Below are 26,342 nucleotides of genomic sequence, written 5' to 3'. Positions count from 1 at the left end.
TGCTCTTTAGCCTCCATGTATTTGAGTTCTTTCCAACTTCCTTCTTGTGACTGAGTTCTAGTTTCAAAGCCTTGTGGTCTGAAAATATGCTGGGAATATTCCCAGTCTTTTGGTACTGGTTGAAACCTAATTTGTGACCCAGAATGTGATCTCTTCTGGAGAATGTTCTATGCACTCTCAAGGAGAATGTGTATTTTGTTGTTTTCTGGTGGAATGTTCTGAATATATTGGTGAAGTCCATCTGGTTCAGTGCATCATTCAAAGCCCTTATTTCCTTTTTGATCTTCTGCTTAGATGAACTGTCCATTGCAGTGAGGGGGTTGTTAAAATCCCCTACTATTATTGTATTATTAATGTGTTTAATTTTGTTATTAATTTGTTTTTATAATTGGCTGCTCCCATGTTAGGGGCATAAATATTTATAATTGTTAGATCTTCTTATTGGATAGAATCTTTAATTATGACATAGTGTCCTTTCTCATCTCTTATTCTAGTCTTTAGTTTAAAATCTACTTTGTCTGATATAGGGATTGCTACCCCGGCTTTCTGTTGATGCTCATTAGCATGATAAATGTTTTTCTACCCCTTAACTTTCAATCTGGAGGTGTCTTCGGGTCCTAAATGAATCTCTTGAAGACAGCTTATCAATGGCTCTTTTTTTTTTTTTTTTTTTATCCAATCTGATACCCTGTGTCTTTTGGTTGGGGCATTTAGCTCAATTACATTCAGAGTAACTACTGAAAGATATGAATTTCGTGCCATTGTATTACCTGTAAAGTCACTGTTTCTGTATATTGTCTCTTTTCCTTTTGCGTCTGTTACTTTTGAGCTCTCTATTCACTTAAATGATCCCCTTTAATATTCCTTGCAGGGTTGGATTAGTGATCATGAATTAGTTTCTGTTTGTCCTGGTAGCTTTTTTCTCTCCTTCCTTTTGAAGGACATTCTTGCTGGATAAAGTATTTGTGGCTGCATATTTTTCTCATTTAACACCCTGAATATATCATGCCAGTCCTTTCTGGCCTGCCAGATCTCTGTGGATAGGTCTGCTGCCACGCTAATTTTTTTTTTTAAAGATTTTATTTATTTATTTGACAGAGAGAGACACAGCGAGAGAGGGAACACAAGCAGGGGGAATGGGAGAGGGAGAAGCAGGCCTCCCGCCAAGCAGGGAGCCCGATGCGGGGCTCGATCCCAGGACCCTGGGATCATGACCTGAGCCGAAGGCAGACGCTTAACGACTGAGCCACCCAGGCGCCCCTCACGCTAATGTTTTTACCCTTGTAGTTTACAGGCCTCTTTTCCCCTAACCTGCTTTCAGGATTTTCTCTTTGTTTCTGAAATCTGAAAGTTCACTATTATATGTCGAGGTATTGACCTATCTTTATGGATTTTGAGGTGGGTTCTCAGTGCCTCCTGGATTTTGATGCCTGTTTCCCTCCCCAGATTAGGGAAGTTCTCCACTATAATGTGCTTCACTATACCTTCTCCCCCTCTCTCCTTTCCTCTTCTTCTGGGATCCCAATTATTCTAATATTGTTTCATTTTATGTTTTCACTTATCTCTCAAATTCTCCCCTCATGATCTAGTAGTTTATCTTCTTCTCAGCTTCTTTATTCTCCTTCATTTGGTCTTCTATATCACCAAATCTCTCTCCTTCCTCATTTACCCTAGCAGTTACAGCATCCATTTTTTATTGCATCTCTTTAATAGCCTTTATATTTTGGGTTGTTTAGATTTTAGTTCTTTTATTTCTTCAGAAAAGGATTCTCTAGTGTCTTCTATGCTTTTTTCAAGCCCAACTAGTATCTTATAATTGTTATTCTGATCTCTAGTTTTGACACCTTACTTACGTCCACACTGATTAAGTCCCTTGCAGTCATTACAGCCTCTTGTTCTCTTTTTTGAGGTGAGTTTTCCTATCTTGTCCTCCTGTCCAGAGAAGAATAGATAAATGAGAGAACAAAATACTAAAATTGCAACAATGACCTCAGAGAAATATACACTAAACAAATCAGAAGAGATCTGAGTCTGGGGGCAAAAAGGGGGGGAGAATATAATCAGACAGGTGAGCAGAAAAGATCAATATACAGAAATCTATGTGTATTTTGTTCTGTTTTTTAGAAAACTAGATCCCAAAATTGTAAAGAAAAACATATATGTACAAAAATCAAATTAAATAAAATGTAAAGATAGAATGTAAGTGTAAAAATGGATATTAAAAGACAAGATAAAACAGAAGAGAAAAAAAAAGGAAGGGATATAAACAGTCAGATGAACAGAACAGAGTAATACACTATCTCTTGAGTGTATTTTGTTCAGTTTGTTAGAAGATACTACATCTCAAAATTGTAAAGAAAGAAAACCTTATATATACAAAAATAAAATTAAGTACATTGAAAAGATAGGATGTAATTACAAAGTCAAAAATTAAAAAAACACTTTAACAAAACAAAAAAAGAAAGAAAGAAAAGAGAATATAATCAGGCAGGTGAATAGAACAGAGCCATACACTAGATTTTGGGTGTATTTTGTTCTGTTAGAAGAAAACTGCATCCCAAAATTGTAAAAAAACAAAAACTTATATATATATATATACACACACACACACACACACACACACACACACACACAAATAAGATTAAATACAATGAAGGGAGAGAATATAATGTAAAAATGAAAAATAAAAAAAGATTTTAAAAAGTTGATAAAATAAAGTGGTTGAAAAAGGAAAGAAAAAAATTAAAGTTGAAAGACTAAAGAATCATGAGGAAAAGGCCATGAATTCTATGTGCTGTACTCTTCTAGCACTGGAGTTTTGCAGTTCTCCTTGATTGGTAAACTTGGTCTTGGCTGGATGTTCTTGTTGATCTGGGGGGAGGGGCCTGTTGAATTGATTGTCAACTGTTTTTGCCCTGGTTGGAATTGTACCGCCCTTGCCAGGGGGCCAGACTAAGTAATCTGCTCTGGTTTGCTCTATGTGGCTTTTGTTCCCTGAAGGCTTCCCATGCCGCTTTAGAGAATGAGAATGAAAATGGCAGCCTCCCAATCTCCAGCCCCAAAGCTGAAAGCTCGTTGCCCCACTCCTCAGTGTGCCCTCAGAGAAAAGCAATCACTCCTCTCTTCCTGGTCTCTGGACACACTCTGCACTCACCCAGTCTGTGACCCAGTGTTTGTATCTCAGGTACATGACCCTGTTTAGAGTCTCCAAACCCTGCAGACTCTTGTGGTGTTCTGGAGGAAGGAGGATCTCACTGGTTCTGCAGCTTATTGGGCCCCTGCTTGGAGAGCAGTCACCAGACTGTGTGGCGGTTTGCGGTTTATGGCAACCCTAAGCTGAGAGCCCACTCCTGGACTCACTGTTTGCAGCTGGCTTCCCTGCTCTGATGCTGGGAGCTCTGCCACACTCAAGCACCCCTGATCTTCCTGTGACCCTGAGAATCCTGAGACCACACTGTCCCAGCTAGGGTTCCACCCCCAGTTAACCAGCTGAGCAACATCACTCACTGGAGCAGACTTGTAAAAGTTCTGATTTCATGCTCCACTGCTATATCACTTGCCAGTAGCCGGCTTACAGAGGCTCCCTCCTCCCATGGTTAATCTTCCCATATATCACCTCAGATTCACTTCTCTGAATCTCCTACCTTGCAGAAAGTGGTTGCTTTTCTATTTGTAGAGTTGCAGCTATTTTCTCAGATCTCTTGTTGAGTTCACAGGTGTTCAGAATGATTTGATAGCTATCTAGCTGAGTTCCTGGGACCATATGAAATTAAGGTCTCCTACTCCTTGACCATCCTGGACTCCTCCCCAAAAACTTACATATATTTTTATTCATAACATTTAACAAGGCTAACATATTAGCTTGAAATTTTTTTAGATAAAGTTTCTTAAAACAGAGCACCAGTGTGATTATGATCTTGATTAAAATCTCATTTTTCTAATTAATTTATATTAGTGTTAGCATGTTTATAGTGAAAAGGATATTGCTATTGACTTGATATCCACCTCAGCCTGCTTGCAATTTGTCAATAACCAAATATAATTTTCGTAGACAGACTTTTACCATGGAAATAATATTTATCTCCAGACTTCTTACGCACTGAAATATTACATATTTGGTGTTTATACTAGTTTTTCTTCTCTCTCACTTAGCTTTTTCCACTTTCTCCAAATATTTGGGTATTAAACACTGCTAATTTATTTATAATCAAATTTACAATTCTGGTATTTTATGAAATCTGAACAATACAATTTTCTTCCTTGCCAGTCTCATTTATGCAGATTATGACACTAAAGTGTAGTGATTTTAAGTTATAAATCAAATGAGTCATAATGATTCATTCATTCAACAACATGCTTAAAAATGTGCTAGACACTCTTCTGGGTGAAGATACAGAAGGGAACAAGATAAGCAAAAACTCTAAACATTTTTTTAAGCATTTAAAGGGACAAAGACTAAAATTTAATAATTAGAGCAAGATTATTTCAGATAGCAATAAATAAAAAGAAGACGGTGACAGCCAGAAAATGGTGTCATTGTGTAGGAAAAGAAAAAAAAAGAACTGATGATGTTAACTTTTTCTTTTTGGTGTAAGATAATAATGTGTGCTACATGACAAGAACACAAGGTTTGAAATGATTACATTCAAATCTGCAACAGACTTTAGTTTCTTCAGCCACCTGGATAGGGTGGACATTCAAAAAATCATTATCATAATATAAGGAGTTTTCATTTCCATGTAAAATCACCTACTTACATATTTGTTATATGTTATTTCAAAATATTAACTAAATTTCTAAGTAACATGGGTATGACTGCCTGACCTGTATTTCCAAATAGTCCAAAAACATGCATATTCCCAAAACTGATTATCTTCACAAATTATGTTAATAACTGATGATCTGTCTCCTTGCTTTGTGATTTATCATAGACCACCTGATGTCTTTTAATAGTGTTTATTTTCTCAACCATGAAATTTTTGCTCAAATGAAACTTTACCTGCATTCCCAATATATAAAACAAATTGAACTGGAGCTAGTCTGTGAATAATCCATTCTGCTTGCCCTTTTTTCTCCATCTACCCAGTAATGACTCAAGAAATCATTTTTTTTTTTTTGCTTTTGCCTTTTTATCCACCTTTAGTAATAGACTATGCTTTGCACTATGTAGCATGTAGCTAAAAAATACTTCCTTAATCTAGTGAGATATCTTTTAGATTGCAGACACATGGTCTGGCTCTATTTTCACAGACATTATAAAAAACATTGATCTGTTCAGATAGTTTATGTGTAAAGAGGGAAGTATTAATATTTTTGGGTGAAATTATTAAAAAATAATTTAGCTCTGTTTTATCTTTAGTAGTTACTCATAATAACATTTTTTGAGCAATACCAATGTCTTATTAACTCTAGGAAGTTCAGTGCATGCTTCTTAGAATATACTGCCTCAGTTATTGGCTTTGGGCATTGTTACATTGAACTGTGTAATCCATAATTTTCTTTCATGTTATGCTCTAACCCATCATTTTCCTCTCTTATAGAACAAGTGAGGCTTAATATTGTCATTTTTATTATGTTTGTTTCCATAACTGAGATATTATACAAAATATTAATCGAATTTTATGAAATATTCCTGAAGTACTATTTTAAATGAAGCATGGTGCTACTGCTGAAATATGGTGTGAGCTCACATTTTACTCATTACTGTATTTTGAAACATAATATCTTCAGATTAAAGTATCACTATTTTGTCATAGATGGATGGAAAGTTATATCCTTATTATCATTTTGTGAATAATGACACAGATCCATTTTGCAATTAAAAAAAAAAAACTTTTGAAGCTTCCTGTAAGTACCTGGAAATGTCTGTACATGGGACCAATGATTTATTTTGAAATTGCTCCAGCTTTAGAGTAAACTGTATATCCTACTAAACATCTTTAAAAGTTTTTTTTTCTAGATACGATTCATTGTCTTCTCATGCATTTTTTTTCTCAATTATTTCAATGTTAATTGCAGCCTACAATTAACATCAGCCTCAGGAACTAGTTATTGCTAAGCAGCATATGTAGAATGAGTATCCTCAACCAGCTCCACAGACTTTTGTGGTTCATTGGCATTTATCTCTCTTATACTTCCATTGATCTTGATATTTAGATTACATTAGATCATTAATAAGTGTCATATATATATATATGCTTCTTTAACCATGACTTTGAAAATGTATGACCAGAGAGTTAGTAGCTGTTATTTTAATTAAAGATGAGTGAACTTTTTCCTATAAATATTTGACATCAATAACCAAGAGATGCATAAATACTACACACACACACATATCTGTATCTATCTATATCTGTATCTATCTATCTATCTATCTATCTATCTATTTATCTATCTATTTTTAGAGAGGGAGAGAGAGAGGTGGGGTCAGGGGCTGAGGGAAAAAGATCATCTTAAGCAGACTCCATGCTGAGCGTGGTGCTTAATGTGGGGCTCAATATCATGACTTTGAAATTATTACCGAAGCTGAAATCAAGAGTTGGATGCTTAACCGACTGAGCCATACTGGTTCTACTACAAAAATACTTTTAAATTTGTCTTTAGGAAAATGACCAATGAGCCTTAGTAATGGAACAGAAGGTAGATTCCGCACTATTTTGTAAGTGTCTAAACCAAAGCATATTTTTCAATCTTCATGTTATATTTTCTGTTGGTGTACAATATCAGGTTGCATGCTTTTTATTTTTGTTTTAATTAACTCAAAACTTCTTCTCAAATATCTAGATTTATACTTTTGTTCATTAAATTGTATTTTACAGAATAAAACTGCAATGCTATTAATGCTTTTTCACAAATAAGTGAACTCTGAGGCTTAGGTCTGAGGTTGCCAAGGAAACACATCAACCATCAAGCAATATTCAATGAACTTCCCAGGTCAAATAATTTTGCCTTCCCTGAATTTTCTTCTCACAACATGTTAGAGCTTTCATAAATAACTTTTTACCCAAAATAAAAACAAATATCTCAATTTCATATCACATTTGTGGCACTCTTTTGAGTTTTGTAAATTCCTGTATTGCTTAAGTCTTAGTATTTAGAAAAGGATCTACCCTTTAAAATTAGCCTGGTAATATGTGAATGTCTATTGCAGACACTGTCAGCATCTACAGATCTCAATTTGTGTAATATTTGTCTAATATCTAAATAAAACAGCCTTCATGATAAGATGCTGGAATCAATATTATTGATTGATAGTTATCTATGACTACTTTCAGGGAACAAGATGCTCTCTTGAATTAACAGAAATTTTAAACATGATAATGGTTTATTTTTATTTTTTGTATGTTAATATTTTTTAATATTTAAAAAATGTTATGTTTTTAAATTTTATAATCTATATATAGTATATCTCCAAATTACTCCTGAAACAAAAGATTAATGTATAAATTTTGAGAATTACCAACATAAAAATGAATATATATATATTCATAATATATATATATGCACAATATATCACTGATTAATAATCTAATGTAATCTAAATATCAAGATCAATGGACATATAAGAGAGATAAATGCCAATGAACCACAAAAGTCTGTAGAGCTGGCTGAGGATACTCACTCTACATATGCTGCTTAGCAATATATATATATATATAGATATAGATAGATAGATAGATAGATATAGGATTAAGAAGATGTTTTGTGCATTCTTTTCCTTAATGAACTAGTGGTACAATAAATAGATGGGTGAAAATATAACCTGGAAAATCAGATGATCAGTCATTACTGAAGGATGCTTTCTTTAAAGAGGCAACTGAGAAGGGGCACCTGGGTGGCTCAGTTGGTTAAGCGACTGCCTTCGGCTCAGGTCATGATCCTGGAGTCCGGGGATCGAGTCCCACATCAGGCTCCCTGCTCGGCAGGGAGTCTGCTTCTCCCTCTGACCCTCTTCCCTTTCATGCTCTCTATCTCTCATTCTCTCTCTCTCTCTCTCAAATAAATAAATAAAATCTTTTTTTAAAAAAAAAGAAGCAACTGAGAAGGAAAGGAAATGATCTTGAGGGCAATATAATCAATAGCACAAATGTTCTTTGTCTAAAATTATAATTCTTACTGTAGAAATGATCATTATATTTCATTAACTATATTTTCAGAAAAAAGTTGTTACTCAAAAACTTAAATCACATGTATTTCCAATTAATAAGCTCACATTTTAGATCATTCCTACTTTCTTTATATGAGACTCTTTGGAAATCTTAAGATAAAATGTAGTATTGAACTTCTTATTTTGCCTTGAAAATAAAAATACATTATTTATTAGAAATAAAAGTAAAATAAACTATGCATACTTTTGTTGATTCTAATGTCAATGTACTCATTCAACAACTACCTGTGGACATACATGCAAAACATATAAAGCCTGCTTATGGCTATCAGGATTTAGACACTGGTTAAGAAGAGTTATTTAAATATGGTGGATGCAATCCTTAAAGTCATCTCCCCCCCCCATAGTGAAGAGGGAATTGAAGAGAATAAGAGCAGTTAAGAGGTTTCACTAAAAATTCAGAACATTAAGGAAAAAAAAATGATTAGATAGATAGTAGATTGGGAAACATGGGAAGAAAGTGCTAAGAGACTTATTTTTGGAAGTCAGCATTAGCAATAAGGGTATTTTGACACAGATTTATTGTTATTTCTGATACACACCCACACAGATATATATAAAAAATTTTAACTTCTCTCTCTCACCATGTAAGGTATTTTTAAGAGACAGAAAAATAACAGAGATAGGAAAATAACGTCAAGGTAAATGGGGGGGGCAAGGGACAAAGTGGGAAAAAATGGAAATAAAAATGCATTTTAGTTTTTTAAAAAAACTCTTAAAAAATGAAAACTCTTTGAAAATCTTGCAATATTTTTAAATGACAGGATTTATATTTAACTCCAAGGTGATATTACAAATCTGACCATAGGTTAAGAAAGGAAATAGCTTGGTTTTGCTCTCAATATTTTGAAGTTGAAACAATTTCTTCTCTGTAATTATGTCTAATAGATCTATATATCTTTTAAATAACTTAAAAAAAAAACAATTGGGCTAGTTGATACCTACAGGGAAATAAATGTTTATTGTGATTCCCAAAGGTACTTTTGAGATGAGTAGATAAGTATCCAAATTGTTAAAATGCCTTCCCAACTTTTCCCAACCTTGTTTGTGCCATCTTGAGGGAGGATTAGGACAAAACTTTCTACTTTAACCATGTGGCACCCCATTTCCATACTACAGTTTCCTGTTCTGTATCTAGGTTCAAGTATGGAAGAGTCAAAACAATTGAAGTGGGGCAGCAGGGCAAGCAGAGTTTTGAAACGTGGAATACCTTAGCACTCCCTTATTGGTGGTTTTGCCATCCACAGTTTCAGTGACCCTCAGTCCACAGTGGTCCAGAAGCAGATAATCCTCCTGATGAATCATCAGAAGGTCAGTAGTACCTCAATGCTAATACCTATGTCCTTCCTTTCACTTCACCTCATCATGTAGGCATGTTTATCTTACATTATCACAAGAAAAAGGGTGAGTACTTTTAAGATATTTTTTAAGAGAGAGAAATCACATTCATTTAAGTTAACATATTGTTATAATTGTTTTATTTTATTATTAGTGATTGTTAAGTTCTCACCATTCATTTATAAATTAAACTTTACCATAGGTTTGTGTGTGTAAAAAAAAAAAAAAAACATGGTGTATATAGAGCTCTGTACTATCCACAGTTTCAGGCATCAACTGGGGGTCTTGGAACATATCCCCCCATGGATAAGGAGAGACTACTGTATTTCTGTGAAAGGTAAGGTAGTATTTGCCCTTTAAGTGAGTTAAATGAAAATGGTAACCTTATTATATAAGATGTATAACCAGAGTCACTACAATTAAAACCAGATCTTAAGGTTTATTCCAATTTACTGACAAAAGCACAATGCTATATGATCCAGGCAATAGTCTCTGAATCATGGAGAGTACTAAAATGATTGATTTTATAACATAGTTTTCTGTGTGTTCTACCACATACCAACAGTGCTCAAGGTTTTCTTTTTAAGTAGCCATTGAAATATTATATTAGGTTTTAAGTAGTATCTTAACAAAGCATTTTGATAAAAAATCTTGATACAATGACTTTTTATATTTTAGTTTAAAAGGACTTTTTATTCATTCTAAATAAAAATACATAGTAAACATTTTATATATGCGGGTATATACATATGTATATAAGTACACACACACACACACAGTTATAAAGGGGGCAGGGCGAACTATATAACGCTTGAATATAAATGTTTTGTCGCTTGAATTTATCAAAATCTTTTGATATGTTATTATGTGGTTTTATTTTTGGATTTTTGCAAGTTCTGGAGAAAGGGAGAAAAAACATTTACTCTTGAACATAAAGACTCAAGGAAAGCACCTAAATATCCTGTCACGTGTTCTAAAACCAGCTTCCTTCCTCTTGTAAATTAATCAATACCCTCACTTGAAACCTTGTATTAGCACTAATTCTCAGTGACAGTTCTCATATTTGCTTTCCTCATCTTTGATAGAGTCTTTCTTGCTTTAGAAACATCCTTAGGAATTTATTGGAAATAACTATTAGGAGACATGATATCTGTTTTAAGGTTTGCTATGTTCAAGAGAAAAATTATTAATGTGTTTTGCCACAATCTTTTCCTTGTAATGGTGACATGACTGTATTGGACATAATTATGGAAATATATTTTATCTGAGATGTGTATTTTTTGAAGGGCCTACATAGAACTTTTATTCTTTCATAGAATAAAATCTTAACTAATAAATGTGTATACTCTTATTTCTATGTCAGAAGCTTGATAAATAAATATAATCAGGTTCCATGAAAAAATTGCTTTAATTTTTATCTTAGTTTATTATACTTTCTTAATAATAAAAATTGAGCAGAATCACAAAATTTAATCAGAAAACTACAAGTTCATTCAGCCTTAACACATTCTTTTTCCTTCCCTTTTCCCAGTACACTAGAACAGTCAGATCAGCTATCAATTTCTGAAATGCACTTTTCCTGTGGGATCAGGTGTCTTAGCAAGTATGTCCAATCTGTCAGCAACTTAAACCTGTTGATATTAAAATCTATATTCCCCAGTCCATTGGTACTTCTTCAAACATCCTGTTATGTGTGACCTTGCCCTGACATGTGTTATGTCACAAATACTAGACTTTCCTAAAACAATCTGGAAGGAATGGCATTTAAATGTGGGAAATACTGTTAAAAAAAAAAAAAGAAGAAGAAGAAGAAGATAATGGTGAGCATTCTGTCCCCTAATGTACCTTGGCTATTCATTGTAAATTCTTTCTCTTCACACTATTTTCCTTTTCTTCCAAAAAAAAAATCTCTGATTTCTGTAACTGTCACAAAATGTTTAGTACATTTCAAGTTTGTCATATGGTTCCAAATAAAAGGAAGCAGTACTCAAAAACTTACCACAGGATGCACCTGGTGTTCATTCTTTAGCTCCCTATAGCCTAACAAGACAGCAATAGCTTCATGCTCATTTTGCATAGATCAAGTAACTCCCTGAAGTGTCATACCATTATTGAGAAGCCTGAGATAGCATATGAAGATAGTATTAGAAAATAGCATTAAATAGATCACTTACGTTAACCCTCAAATAAGTATAAGTCAGAGAACAAGACAAGTTGTGTTTAAGGCTATGTTTAATTGAATTATTGGTAATAGAAGAATTATGCAAATAAATTATTTGGCTCTCTATACTCAAGGAAGGCATGCATGGTTTGAGAAGTTGAATATGAAAAGCAGAAAATATCTAACTAACCAATCTTAGGAATTTAAAATGAAGCTATTTCTCATTACATATTTTTCAATTTCTATCAGCAAAATTTTAATTGAGGAATTTCAGGAAATATAGGCTTATATCATAGGCATATTAGTGTTAGATTAGTATATTTTATTTTATAAACCCCGAATAAGAACTCGATGAACCTTATATTTTTAATTCATAGTTTTAAAGAAGCAGGCATGTTTTTCAAGATGCTATTTTCCAGAAGTTGAGAATGTATAAAATTTAAGATTGAAGAACTGAGAGTCTAATTCACATTTTCATGCATGTGTAAGTGAATGCATGTGTGTTTTTAATGGAGGTGAAATTCACACAACACACAACCATTTCAAAGTGTATAATTCAGTGGCATTTGGTGCATTTGCAGTGTTGTACAACCACCATCTCTAGTTGGAACAATTTTTTTTACCACTGTAAAAGAATTCTCCATATCCATTAAGTAATCACTCCCTGTAGCCTGTTGCCCCATGCCCTGACAACCACTAATCTGCTTTTTGATTCTATGGATTTGCCTATTATGGATATTTTGTTTAAAATATGTCACATTTTGTGTCCAGCTTATTTCACTTAGCATAATGTTTACAAGGTCCATCCAAATGGTAAAATCTATTTATATTTCATTCTATATTATAAATATCTCATTGTATATATGTACAAAAATTTGTACATTTATACATTTACCAGTGGACATTTGGGTTATTTCAACCTTTTGGCTATTATAAAGCTGCTGTAAATGTATAAAAAGTTCCTATGTGAATATGCATTTTCATTTCTCTTGCGCAGAATTGCCAGATTATATGTTAATTCTATTTCTAACTCCTGGAAGAATTGCTCAACTGTTCTCCACAGTGATTATGTCATTTTACTTTCACACTAGCAATGTATAAGAATTCCTACTTCTCCACACCCAAACCAATGCTTGTTTTCTGTCCTTTTCAGTATAACATTTCTAGTGGGTATGAAGTGGTATCTCAATGGGATTTGAAATATATTTCCTTAATTATTAATGATGTTTAACATCTTTTATTTTTACTTCTTAATTTTTTTAAAAAAGATTTTATTTATTTGAGAGAGAGAGACAGAGATAGTGACATAGACAGATGGCGAGAGAGAGCACAAGCTGGGAGGAGAGGAAGAAGAAAGCTCCCCGCTGAGCAGGGAGCCAGACACAGGGCTAGATCCCAGGACCCTGGGATCACAATCTGAGTCAAAGGCAGACACTTAACCGACTGAGCCACCCAGGCGCCCTTAATGATGTTAAACATCTTTTAAAAATCATTTGTAAATCACCTTGAGAGAAATGTCTATTTGAATCCTTTGCCCATTTTTAAAATTGGAATTTCTTTTTGATGTTGAATTGTAAGAATTCTTCATAGATTCAAAATATTAAACTTTTTTTTAAATTTTATTATGTTATGTTAGTCACCATACAATACATCATTAGTTTTTGATGTGGTGATTCATGATCCATTGTTTTCGTATAACACCCAGTGCTCCACGTAGTACATGCCCTCTTTAATACCCATCACCAGACTAACCCATCCCCCCACCCCCCTCCCCTCCAGAACCCTGTTTGTTTCTCAGAGTCCACAGTCTCTCATGGTTCATCTCCCCCTCTGATTCCCCCCCCTTCATTTTTCGCTTCCTACTATCTTCTTTTTTATTTATTTTATTATGTTAATCACCATACATTACATCATTAGTTTTTGATGTTGTGTTACATGATTCATTGTTTGTGTATAACACCCAGTGCTCCATTCAGTATGTGCCCTCCTTAATACCCATCAGTGGGCTAACCCATCCCCCCACTCCCCTCCCCTCTAGAACCCTCAGTTTGTTTCTCATCTTTGATAGAGTCTTTCTTGCTTTAGAAACATCCTTAGGAATTTAGAGTCCACAGTCTAGAACCCTCAGTTTGTTTCTCAGAGTCCACAGTCTCTCATGTTCATCTCCCCCTCCGATTCCCCCCCCTTCATTTTTCCCTTCCTTCTCCTAGTGTCCTCCATGCTATCCCTTATGATCCACAAATAGGTGAAACCATATGATAATTGTCTTTCTCTGCTTGACTTATTTCACTTAGCATAATCTCCTCCAGTCCCATCCATGTTGATGTAAAAGTTGGGTATTCATCCTTTCTGATGGCTGAGTCATATTCCATTGTATATATGGACCACATCTTCTTTATCCATTCATCTGTTGAAGGGCATCTTGGCTCTTTCCACAGTTTGGCTATTGCACACATTGCTGCTATTAACCCTTATTAGATATGATTTGCAAACATTTTTTTGCATTCCATAAGTTGTCTCTTTACTTGTTTGATAATGTTTGATGAACATTTGTTTTAATTTTTAAGAAATCTATTTTTTTAAGTTTTACTGTAGTAAGGACACTTAACCAGAGTCCAAACCCTTAAAATTTTAAGTGCACAATACAGTATTTTTAAATGTGGGCACTGTGTTTTAGAGCAGATCTCTAAAAATTATTCATCTTGCCTAACTGAAACTGTTATACCTGTTTAAAAACAACTTTCCATTCCCATCTCCCTCCAGCTTCCAAACTGCCCCATGAACTCTTTGCTTCCATGAGTCTGACTAGCCTACATATTTCATCCAGCTGGAATTGTGCAGTATTTGTCCTTTTGTAACTGGCTCACCTTATTTGGCACAATGTCCCCAGTTCATCTATGTTGGTATATCTGGCAGGATCTCCTTTTTAAGGCTAACATTGTATTGTATGTATATACTACATTCTCTCTATCTAGTCATCTGTGGGTGGACATTTAGGCCACCTCTATATCTTGGCTATTGTAGAATAATGCTGCAGTGACTGGGAGACCAGATATTTCCTAAGAGTCTACTGCCAATTCTGTTGTTATGAAGATTTATTCATGTTTTCTTCTTTGTTTTAGAATATTAGCTCCTATATTTAGAGCACCATTCCATTTGACTTAATGTTTGTGTATGTAGTGAATTAGAGATCTGACATCATTCTTTTGCATATGTGTGGCAAAGGCCTAATATTATGATATAGTATTGTGCGCTGACTTGATATCTGATAAAATAGGCAAGCCTTCCAATGGCCTAACTGCAAGTTCTATTCTTCACTATGCTCTAGCAGATAGGTCCCCTATCCAAACAGCCTTCCTTATAAACCAGACCAGGTACAGCTCCTATTTATCCTTAAGCAATGGGTTTCAGTTCCCTGACAGCCCATGGAATTATTGCCAGCCCATGAAATTATTCAAGCACATCATCACATCATCCTGAAGGCACCAAGGCCACCCCCCAAGCTGTTGATACTACAAAGCCTGTCTACATCTGGTTGTTCATTCTGTTCATAAGTGCAACTCCAATGTGACCTTGCATAGCATGTGATATGCTCCCACCACGGACTGGCTATAAGTATGTGTGACTAATAAACTTTTATCAATCTAATCTGCCCAGTGTTGGATCAGATGTGGCCAGCCACACCTAAAACTCTAGGGTGGGAATTCCTCCCTCATGAATGGGGTGAATATGATTAATACAATGCGATTATCCAGTTGTCCCTTCATTTGTTGAAGAGAACTTTCTTTCCCCCATTAAGTGTTATTGGACCATTGTTAAAATCAATTGGCCATAAATATTTGGGGTTATTTCTGCATTCTCAATTTTATGTTATTTATATGTCTATCTGCATGCTAGTACCACATTGTTTGATTGATATAGTTTTCTATTAAGTTTTTCCATCAGGAGGTGTGAATCTTTCAACTTTTTCTTTTTCAATATTGTTTGACTCCTTGGGTCCCTAGTAATTCCATATGAATTTGAAGTTCAACTTTCTAATACTTTAAAAAAGGCCACTGGAATTTTAATAGTTATTCCATTTAATTTGTAGATTGCTTTGGAAAGTATTATCATCTTAAGAAGCTTTCCAATCTATTACTCTGAGAGATCTTTTCATTTAATTAGAGTCTTCTTTAAGTTTTTTGTAATGTTTTGTACTTTTTAGTGAACATACATTTTATCTCCTTGGTGAAATTGATTCCTAGGTCTTTAATTCTTTTGGATAATGTTCATTTTAAATGAAGTTGTTTCCATCACCACTTTCCATCTCTACAATTCTTTTCCTCTCATAAAACTGCAATTCTGTGTCCATTAAACAATAACTCCCCATTGTCCACTACTCCTCACCCAGAAATCTCAAATACTTCCTATAATTATAATCATATAGTATTTGTTTTTTTTTGACTAGATTATTTTACTAATCATATTTTTTTAATCATAGTTGACATGTAACGTTAAATTACTTTCTGGGGTACAACATAGCGATTCAACAATTATATACATTATAGAACACACACCACAAGTATACTGCAATGTTAATGACTATATTTTGTATGCTGTACTTTTCATGCCCATAACTAATTTGGTAACTTGAAGCTTGTACCTCTTCATCCCCTTCACCCACTCCCCAACCCCCTCCTCTTTGGCAGCTGCCACTTTGATCTTCATGAATCTGTTTTTTCCTTTTTTTTTTTTTTTTTTACATTTCACATGTAAGTGAAATTAGCATTTGTTGTTCACTGTCAAACTTATTTCACTTAGCATAATACTCTCTAGGTCCATTCATTTGGCAAGATTTCCTTCTTTTTTATGACTAATATTCCATTGTGTATATATATACCACAACTTTATCCATTCATCCATCTCTGGATACTTAGGTTGTTTTCATATCTTGGCTATTGTAAATAATGCTGCAGTAAACATAGAGTGCATTTATCCTTCTTATGCAGTATTTTTATTTTCTTCAAGTAAATATCTAGAAGAATTACTGGATTATATGGCACTTCTATTTTTAATTATTTGAGGAGCATCCATACTGTTTTCCATAGTGGCTGCACCAATTTGCATTCTCATCATAGCGTACAAGGATTCCCTTTTCTTCACATCCCTCTTCAACACTTGTCATTTCTTGTCTTTTTGATACTAGCCATTCTAACTGGTGTGAGGTGATATTTCATAGTTTTAATTTGCATTTCCCTGATTAGTGATATTGATCATCTTTTCATGTGTCTCTTGGTTATCTGCATGTCTTCCTTGGGAAAAAAATCTCTATTCAAGTCCCCTTATCATTTTTTAAAATCAGATTGTCTGTTTCTCTGGCATTAAATTATATGAGTTCTTTATATATTTTGGATATTAATCCCTTACTGGTTATATCATTTACAAATATTTTCTACCATTCAGTAGGTTACCTTGTCATTTTGTTGTTTTCCTTTTCCATGCAAAAGCTTTCTAGTTTGATGTAGTCCCAAGTTTCTATTTTTGCTTTTGTTTCCCTTGCCTGAATTGACAGATCAGGAAATGTTGCTAAGGTTGATGTCCAAGAAATTACTGCTTATGTTTTCTTTCAGGAGTATTACAGTTTAAGGTCTCACATTTAGGTCTTTAATCCACTCGGAGTTTATTTTTGTGTATGGTGTTAAGAAAATTATTCAGTTTCATTCTTTTGCACATAGCTGTCCAGCTTTCCCAGCATCGTTTGTTGAAGACTGTCTTTTCCCCATTGTATATACTTGCCTCCTTTGTCATAGGTTAATTAACCATATATGCATGGGTTTATTTCTGGGTTCTCAATTCTATTCTTTTAATCCATATGCCTATTTTGGTTCTAGTACCATAATATTTTGATAACTGCCAGCTTATAATATATCTTGGAGGGACACCTGGGTGGCTCAGTCAGTTAAGCATCTGCCTTCCCCTCAGGTCATGATCCCAGGGTCCTGGGATCGAGTCCCGCATCTGGCTCTTTGCTAAGCAGGGATCCTTCTTCTCCCCCTGCCTGCCACTTCCCTTGCTTGTGCTCTCTCTCTCTTTCCAATAAATAAATAAATAAAATCTTTAAAAAATATATAACTTGGAATCTGGGATTGTGATACCTCCAGTTTTGTTGTTGTTGTTGTTGTTGTTGTTTCTCAGGATTTCTTTGGCTACTCAGGGTCTTTTGTTGTTACATATAAATTTTGGGATTTTTGTTCTAGCTCTGTGGGAAAAAAAAAAGACAACCTTATGGATAATTTGGTAGGGACTGCATTGACTCTGTAAATTACTTAGGTAATATGGTTGTTTTAACAGTATTCTTCCAGTCCATGAACATGGCATATCTTTCCATTTATTTGTGTCACCTTTGATTTTTTCATCAATGTCAGGCTCTTCTGAGTTCAGGTCTTTCACTTCTTTGGTTAAAGTTATTTATTCCTAGATATTCTACTTTCTTTAATGCAAGTGTAAATGGCATTGTTTTATTTCCCTTTCTGCTATTTTATTATTACTGTATAGAAACACAAAGGATTTTATGTATATTAATTTTATAACCTGCAAATTTAATGAATTCATTTATTATTACTTCTAATAGTTTTTTTGGTGGAGGAGTTAGAACTTTCTATGATAGTATTATATCATCTACAAATGGCGACAGTTTTACTTCTTTCTTAGCAAATTAGTTGCTTTTTATTTCTTATATGATTGCTGTGGCTAGGATATCCAGGGCCATGCTGAATAAAAGTGGTGAGAGTGAACATCCTTGTCAAATTTCTGATTTTGGAGAGAAAGCTGTTTTTCATATTTGTCCTCTATAATGCTATGTTCCCTGTAAGCCCACTTTGTTGAGAATTTTTATTATGAGCAGATACAGGATTTTGTTAAATGTTTTTTCTTCATTTACTGAGATGTATACTTTGTTAATGTGGTATACACATTGATTTGTGAATACTGAACAATTGTTGCATCCCTGGAATAAATGTCATTTGATGTTGGTGAGTAATTATTTGAATGTAGTTTTGAATTTGATTTGCTAATATTATGCTGAGGATTTATGCATCTGTATTCATCAGGGTTATTAGTTGGTAATTTTATTCTTTTGTAGTGTCTGTATGGTTTTTGTATCGAGTAATGCTGGCCTCTTAGAATGTAAAGCTCTCTTTCCTGTACTTTATGGAATAATTTGAGAAGGATAATACTAACTCGTCTTTAAATATTTGGTAGAATTCACAGGTGAAGCCATCTGGTCCTGGACATTTCTTTATTGGGAGTTTTTTGATTACTGATTTAATTTTGTTCCTAGAAATCAGTCTGTTCAGATATTCTAATTTTTCTTGATTCAGTCTCAGAAAATACATTTGTAGGAATTTATCTTTTTTCTAGGTTGTCCATTTTTTTGGCATTTAATTTCTTACAGTATTCTCTTATAATCCTTTTTATTTCCAGTGTCAGTTGTAACTTCTTTCATTTCTAATTTTTAGTCTTTTATTTCTTGATTGGTCTGGCTAAAGGTTTATGAATATTGTCTGATTTCAAAGCACCAGCTCTATTTCTACTGTGATTTTTATTATTTTCCTTCTTGGACTAACTTTGGGCTTTGTCCTTTTTCTGTTTTGACCTGTAGGTGAAGGTTAGAATGTTTATTTAAGATTTCTCTCTCTCTCTCTCTCTCTCTCTCTCTCTCTCTCTCTCTCTGAGGCCTGTGGCACTAAAAAACTGTCCTCTTAGAACTGCTTTTGCTGTGTCCCCAAAGATTTTGTTTGGACTACTGTGTTTTCATTTTCATTTGTCTCCGAGTATTTCTCGATTTCCTCTTTGATTTCTTCATTGACCCATTGGTTCTTTAGCATCATGTTATTTAGCTTCCATGAGATTTTGTTCTTACATTTTTTTCCCTTGTAATTGATTTTAGTCTCTTAAAATCTGAGATTTGTTTTGTAGCCTAACATGTGATCCATCCTGAGATTGTTCCATGAATACTTTAAAAGAATATATATTCTGTATATATCTGTTAAGTCCACCTGGTTTAATGTGTCATTCAAAACCACTGTTCCCTTATTGATTTGTTTTTGTCTGGAGGATCTCTCCATTAATGTAAATGGTTGTTACAGTCTCTATTACTGTATTACTACCAATCTGTCCCTTCATATTTATTACTATTTGCTTTATATTTTTAGGTGCTTCTATGCTGGGTGAACAGATATTTAAAATTGTTATATCTTCTTGTTGGATTGATCCGTTTATCATTATGTAATGACCTTTTTTGTCTTTTGTTAGAGTCTTTCTATTAAAGTCTATTTTGTCTGATAGAAGTATTGCTGCACTTTTGGGTGTTTTTTGTCTCCATTTGCAAGGAATACTTTTTCTATCCCTTCACTTTCAGTTTGTATGTGTCTGTAAGTCTGAAGTAAGTCTCTTGTAGGCAAGATACAAGGGTCTGTTTTTTTTAAAGTATTCAGTCATACAATATCTGTGGATTAGTGCATTCAGTTCATTTACATTTGAAATACTTATCGATAGATATGAACTTACTCCCTTTTTTGTTAATTTTCTTACTGATTTTTAGTTATTCTCTGTTTTTTTCCTTGCTGTTTTCCCTGTGGTTTAATGATTTCCTTGAGTGTTATGCTTGAATTTCTTTATTTCTTTGTGTATATCTATTAAAGGTTTTGGTTTATGGTGACCATGGAATTCACATGCAAAATCCAATGTGTATGCAGTCTATATTAAGTTGATGTTCACTAAAGTTCAAACACATTCTGAAAAAACTAAATTTTTACTGTCCTCTAAGTTTTATATATGATGTTTATATACATATATATATTAAATTTTATTTAAATTCAATTAATTCACAATGCATTATTTGTTTCAGGGATACAGGTCTGTGATTCATCAGTCTTATGTAATAGCCACTGTTCATTACAACACCTACCCTCCCCAATGTCCATCACCCAGTTACCCCATCCCTTTACCCCCCACCCCTCCAGTAACCCTCAGTTTGTTTCCTATGATTAAGAGTCTCTTATGGTTTGTCTCCCTCTCTGGTTTCATTTTGTTTCATTTTTTCCTCTCTTCCCCTGATCCTCTACCTTGTTTCTTAAATTCCACATATGAGTGAGATCATATGATAATTGTCTTTCTCTGATTGACTTATTTCACTTGGCGTAATACCCTGTAGCTCCATACACGCCACTGCAAATGGCAAGATTTCATTTCATTTTTGATAGCTGCCACATCTTTATCCATTTATCTGTCGATAGACATCTGGGCTCTTTCCATAGTTTGGCTATTGTGGGCATTGCTGCTCTAAACACTGGGATGCATGTGCCCCTTTGGATCATTACATTGGTATCTTTGGCGTAAATACCCAGTAGTGAAATTGCTGCATCGTAGGGTAACTCTATTTTCAACTTTTTGAGGAACTTCCATACTGTTTTCCAGAGTGGCTGCACAAGTGTGTATTCCCATCAGCACTGTAAGAGGGTTCCCTTTTCTCTGCATCTTCACCAACATCTGTCATTTCCTGACTTGTTAATTTTAGCCATTCTGACTGGTGTGAGGTGGTATCTCATTGAGCTTTTGATTTGTATTTCCCTGATGCCCAGTGATGCTGAGCATTTTTTCATGTGTCTGTCGGCCATTTGGATGTCGTCTTTGCAGAAATGTCTGTTCACGTTTTCTGCCCATTTCTTGATTGGATTGGTCATTATTTGGGTATTGAGTTTGATAAGTTCTTTATAGATTTTGGATACTAGCCCTTTATCTGATATGTCATTTCCAAATATCTTCTCCCATTCTGTCGGTTGTCTTTTGGTTTTGTTGACTGTTTCCTTTGCTGTGCAAAAGCTTTTTATCTTGATGAAGTCCCAATCGTTCATTTTTGCTTTTGTCTCTCTTGCATTTTAGATGTATCTAGCAAGAAGTTTCTGTGTCCAAGCTCAAAGTGGTTGCTGCCTGTGTTCTCCTCCAGGATTTTGATGGATCCCTGTCTCACATTTAGGTCTTTCATCCATTTTTTTTAAAAGATTTTATTTATTTGACAGAGAGAGCAGAAGTAGGGGAAGCAGCAGGTAGAGGGAGAAGCAGACTCCCCACTGAGCAGGGAGCCTGATGTGGGGCTCGATCCCAGGACCCTGTGATCATGACCTGAGCTGAAGGCAGATGCTTAACAACTGAGCTACTCAGGTGTCCTGGTCTTTCATCCATTTTGAGTATATTTTTGTGTATGGTGTAAGGGAATGGTCCAGTTTCATTTTTCTGCAGGTGGCTAATTTTTTTTACCTCTTTCCATTACCCTTGCTTACAGATTGCTAATCCATTCTTCTGTATCTTCTAATCTGTTGATTTCTTATAGTTTATTTATTTCAATTATTGTATTCTCAAGGTCTGAGTAGTTCTTTTTATATATATATTTTCTATCTCTTTGTTGAAGTTGTCACTGGGTATTTCCACTCTTTTCAAATTTAGTAAGTAGTTTCATGGCCATTACCTTGAACTCTTTAACAAATTGTTCATCTCTGTTTCATTTATCTCTTATTCTGTGGTTTTGTCTTGTTCTAAATTTAGGACATAGTCCTCTGTCTCCTCATTTTGTTTAAATTTCTGTGTTTGTTTCTAGGTATAGATAAGTCAGCTATGTCCCCTGGTTTGAAAGTAATAACCTTGCATAGAAGAGGTACTGTGCTACCCTATAGCGCTATTCTCCCTGGTCACCAGAAGCAAGTGGGGCAAGCCTCTTGGGAAACACTCATGTGCTAGCAGCGTAAATGAATTGTGCTAGCACTGGCTTCTACCATTGTCTAGCTATCTATGCTAGGGAAGGACAAGAAAAATGGTGCTCACCAGCTCCTCTGGTCTCAGAGAAAACTGCAAATCTCTGTCACTTCTACACCCATCCTAAAATTAGTCAATAAATCTCCTTCACATATATTCCAGGCCCTTGTAAAACTGCTTTTGTGTCTCATCTCAGATGTAATTATTTGGTCTACTAGTTCTTTAAGGCTAGGAACTTCAGTTTTCCATTGCTCTCTGGTTCTGCCAAAGTTAAGCCCCACTGATTTTCAATGTCAGACATGAAGACTCATCTTGTTAGTACAAGACCTTAAGCCAAGAGTGATTGGTGTGAGGTCTGATCCCCTTGTTCGCCATGCTTGTGTTGTCCCTCTCATTTGTAGTTATTCTCACCAGGAGTTTGGTATTTGATGTTTCTTTTTTTTTCTTCCTACAATTTTTTAAATTTAAATTCAATTAATTAACATATAATTTATTATTAGTTTAGGAGATAGAGGTAAGTGATTCATCAGTCTTATATAATACCCAGTGCTCATTACATCATGTGCCCTGCTTAATGATCATCACCCATTTACCTCATCCCCCACCCCACCCCCTCCAGCAACCCTTAGTTTGTTTCCTATGATTGAGTCTCTTATGGTTTGTCTCCCTCTCTGATTTTGTCTTATTTTATTTTTCCTCTCTTCCCCTTGATCCTCTGTTTTGTTTCTTAAATTCCACATATGAATGAGATCATATGATAATTGTCTGTCTCTGATTGATTTATTTCACTTAGCATAACACCCTCTAGTTCCATCTACATCACTACAAATGACAAGATTTCATTTTTTGATGACTGAGTAATATTCCATTGTATATATATGCCACATCTTCTTTATCCATTCATCTGTCAATGAACATCTGGGCTCTTTCCATAGTTTGGCTATTGTGGACATTGCTGCTATAAACATTGGGGTGTACGAGGGTTCTGTATCCTCAGCAACATTTGTTGTTTTCTGACTTATTAATTTTAACCATTCTGACTGGTGTGAGGTGGTATCTCATTGTGGTTTTGATTTGTATTTCCCTGATGCCCAGGGATGTTGAGCATTTTTTCATGTCTTTTGGCCATTTGTATGTTTTCTTTGGAGAAAAGTCTCTTCATGTCTTTTGCCCATTTCTTGATTGGATTGGTCATTATTTGGGTGTTGAGTTTGGTAAGTTTTTTATAGATTTTGGATACTAGCCCTTCATCTGATATGTCATTTGCAAATATCTTCTCCCATCCTGTCGGTTGTGTTTTGGCTTTGTTGACTGTTTCCTTTGCTGTGCAAAAGCTTTTCATCTTAATGAAGTCCCAATAGTTCATTTTTGCATTTGTTTCCCTTGCCTTTGGAGATGTATCTAGGAAGAAGCCGCTGTGGCCAAGGTCAAAGAGGTTCCTGCCTGTGTTCTCCTCTAGGATTTTGATGGACTCCTTTCTCACATTTAGGTCTTTAATCCATTTTGAGTCTATTTTTGTGTATGGTGTAAGGAAATGGTCCAGCTTCATTGTTCTGCATGTGGCTGTCCAATTTTCCCAACACCATTAGTTGAAGAGATTTTTTTTTTCCATTGGATATTGTTTCCTCTTTGTCGAAGACTAGTTGACCATAGAGTTGAGGGTCCATTTCTGGGTTCTCTATTCAGTTCCATCGATCTATGTGTCTGTTTTTGTGCCAATACAGTATTGTCTTGATGACTACAGCTTTGTAATAGAGCTTGAAGTTGTGTGATGCCACCAGGTTTCTTTTTCAACATTCCTTTGGTTATTCAGTGTCTTTTCTTGTTCCATACAAATTTTAGGATTATTTGTTCCAGTTCTGTGAAAAAAATGGATGGTATTTCCATAGGGATTGCATTGAATATATAGATTGCTCTAGGTAGCATAGACATTTTAAGAACATTTGTTCTTTCAGTCCATGAGCATGGAACATTTTTCCATTTCTTTGTGTCTTCCTCAATTTATTTCATGAGGGTTCTATAGTTTTCTGAGTATAGATCCTTTGCCTCTTTGGTTAGGTTTATTCCTAGGCATATTATGGTTTTTGGTGTAATTTTAAATGGGATTGACTCCTTAATTTCTCTCTTCTGTCTCATCAGTAATGCAACTGATTTCTGTGCATTGATTTTATATCCTGTCACTTTGCTGAGTTCCTGTATGAGTTCTAGCAATTTTGGAGTAGAGTCCTTTGGGTTTTCTGCATAGAGCATCATGTCATCTGCAAAGAGTGAGAGTTTGACTTCTTCTTTGCCAATTTGGACTCATTTTATTTCTTTTTGTTGTCTGATTGCTGAGGCTAGAACTTCTAGTACTATGTTGAACAACAGTGGTGATAGTGGACATCCCTGCCTTAGAGGAAAAGCTCTCAGTTTTTCCCCAGGTTTTTTTTTTTAAGATTTTATTTAGTTATTTGAGAGAGAGAGAATGAGAGACAGAGAGAGCACGAGAGGGAAGAGGGTCAGAGGGAGAAGCAGACTCCCCGCTGAGCAGGGAGCCCGATATGGGACTCGATCCCGGGACTCCAGGATCATGACCTGAGCTGAAGGCAGTCGCTTAACCAACTGAGCCACCCAGGCGCCCTTTCCCCAGGTTCTTTATGTTTCTTTGTCCTTCCTTTTTGTTCAAGCCTTCTCTCTAGGACTAGCTGTGGAAAACCTATTCTGCCAGCCTCATGTTGTTTTCAGGAGAAGTTGTAATACTATGTAGTTGTCAGTGTGTTCATAGGATGAGGTGAGCTCAGGATCCTCCTATTCCATCATCTTCCCAGCAACCAGAGAACTTTCTTCTTTTTCAAAGCTAAATCATATTTCATTGTATTTACACACCACATTTTGCTCATCCATTCATCCATCAATGTTCTGTAGTAGATCTGCTGTTTATTTTGTGGTATAATTCCTGTTTCCTTAATGTGTCTTCTGTTTGGTTGCTCTATCCATTATTGAGAATGGGTTATTGAAGCTTTCAACTACTATTTATTTCTTCCTTCAATTCTATTGATTTTTGTTGCTCATATTTTGATTGTTTCTTATTAGATGTGTAAATATTTATAATTTTAATATCTTCTTGCTGTATTTGACTCATTTATCTTATGTAATCTCACTTCATAAAAACTTTGATTTAAAATCTATTTTATTTGATATTAGTATAGCCACCTCCCCTCTCTTTGCTATTATTTGTGTGGAATATTCTTTCTCATCTTTTCACTTTCAACCTGTTTTTTGATCTAAGTCTCATAGATAACATGGTGCCAGTGAAATTGACCAAAATTAACCACAATTTAAAACTGACTCCAAAGTTACAAAATAGATTCTGCCAGAAAATTTGTTGCATAGGTGAGGAGATAGAATCCTGTTTCATTCTAACGTTGTACCACAATCCTCACTGTTTCTTTAAATATTTTTTCTTTCTGTTTTTCTGTCTTCCTTCTCAAACTCTTAGCATGTATATGCTGGCCTGCATGAGCGTATCCCCTAAATTCCCTTAGGCTTTGTTCGTTTTTACTCTGCACTTCAGACTGCATGATTTCATTTGCCCAAACTTTAAGTTCCCTGATTCTTTTTTATATTTTTTCAAATTTGATGTTGAATCTCTATGGTGAATATCTTATTTACACTATTGTAATTTTCATCTCTACAATTTCTATGTAGCTCCTTTTTACCTTTATCTACTGATTCATACTTTTTCTGAGCTCTTTTTTTTCCATAGTTTTCTTCAATAATTTTAAAAAACACATTTAAGACAGTTAAAGTCTTTGTCTAGTTAAGTCCAATGATGCAGCTTTCTTGGGGATGGCTGCTGTCAATATTTTTTTTCCTAGCTATGATTGGAACATACTTTCTTGTTTCTTT

Source organism: Callorhinus ursinus, unplaced genomic scaffold, assembly GCF_003265705.2.
Source record: "Callorhinus ursinus isolate GAN/ISIS: 27379988/994484 unplaced genomic scaffold, GSC_fseal_2.0 scaffold2, whole genome shotgun sequence".
Lineage (NCBI taxonomy): Eukaryota > Metazoa > Chordata > Mammalia > Carnivora > Otariidae > Callorhinus > Callorhinus ursinus.
The sequence above is the reverse complement of the archived record's forward strand: the minus strand, read 5'-3'. Positions refer to the sequence as shown.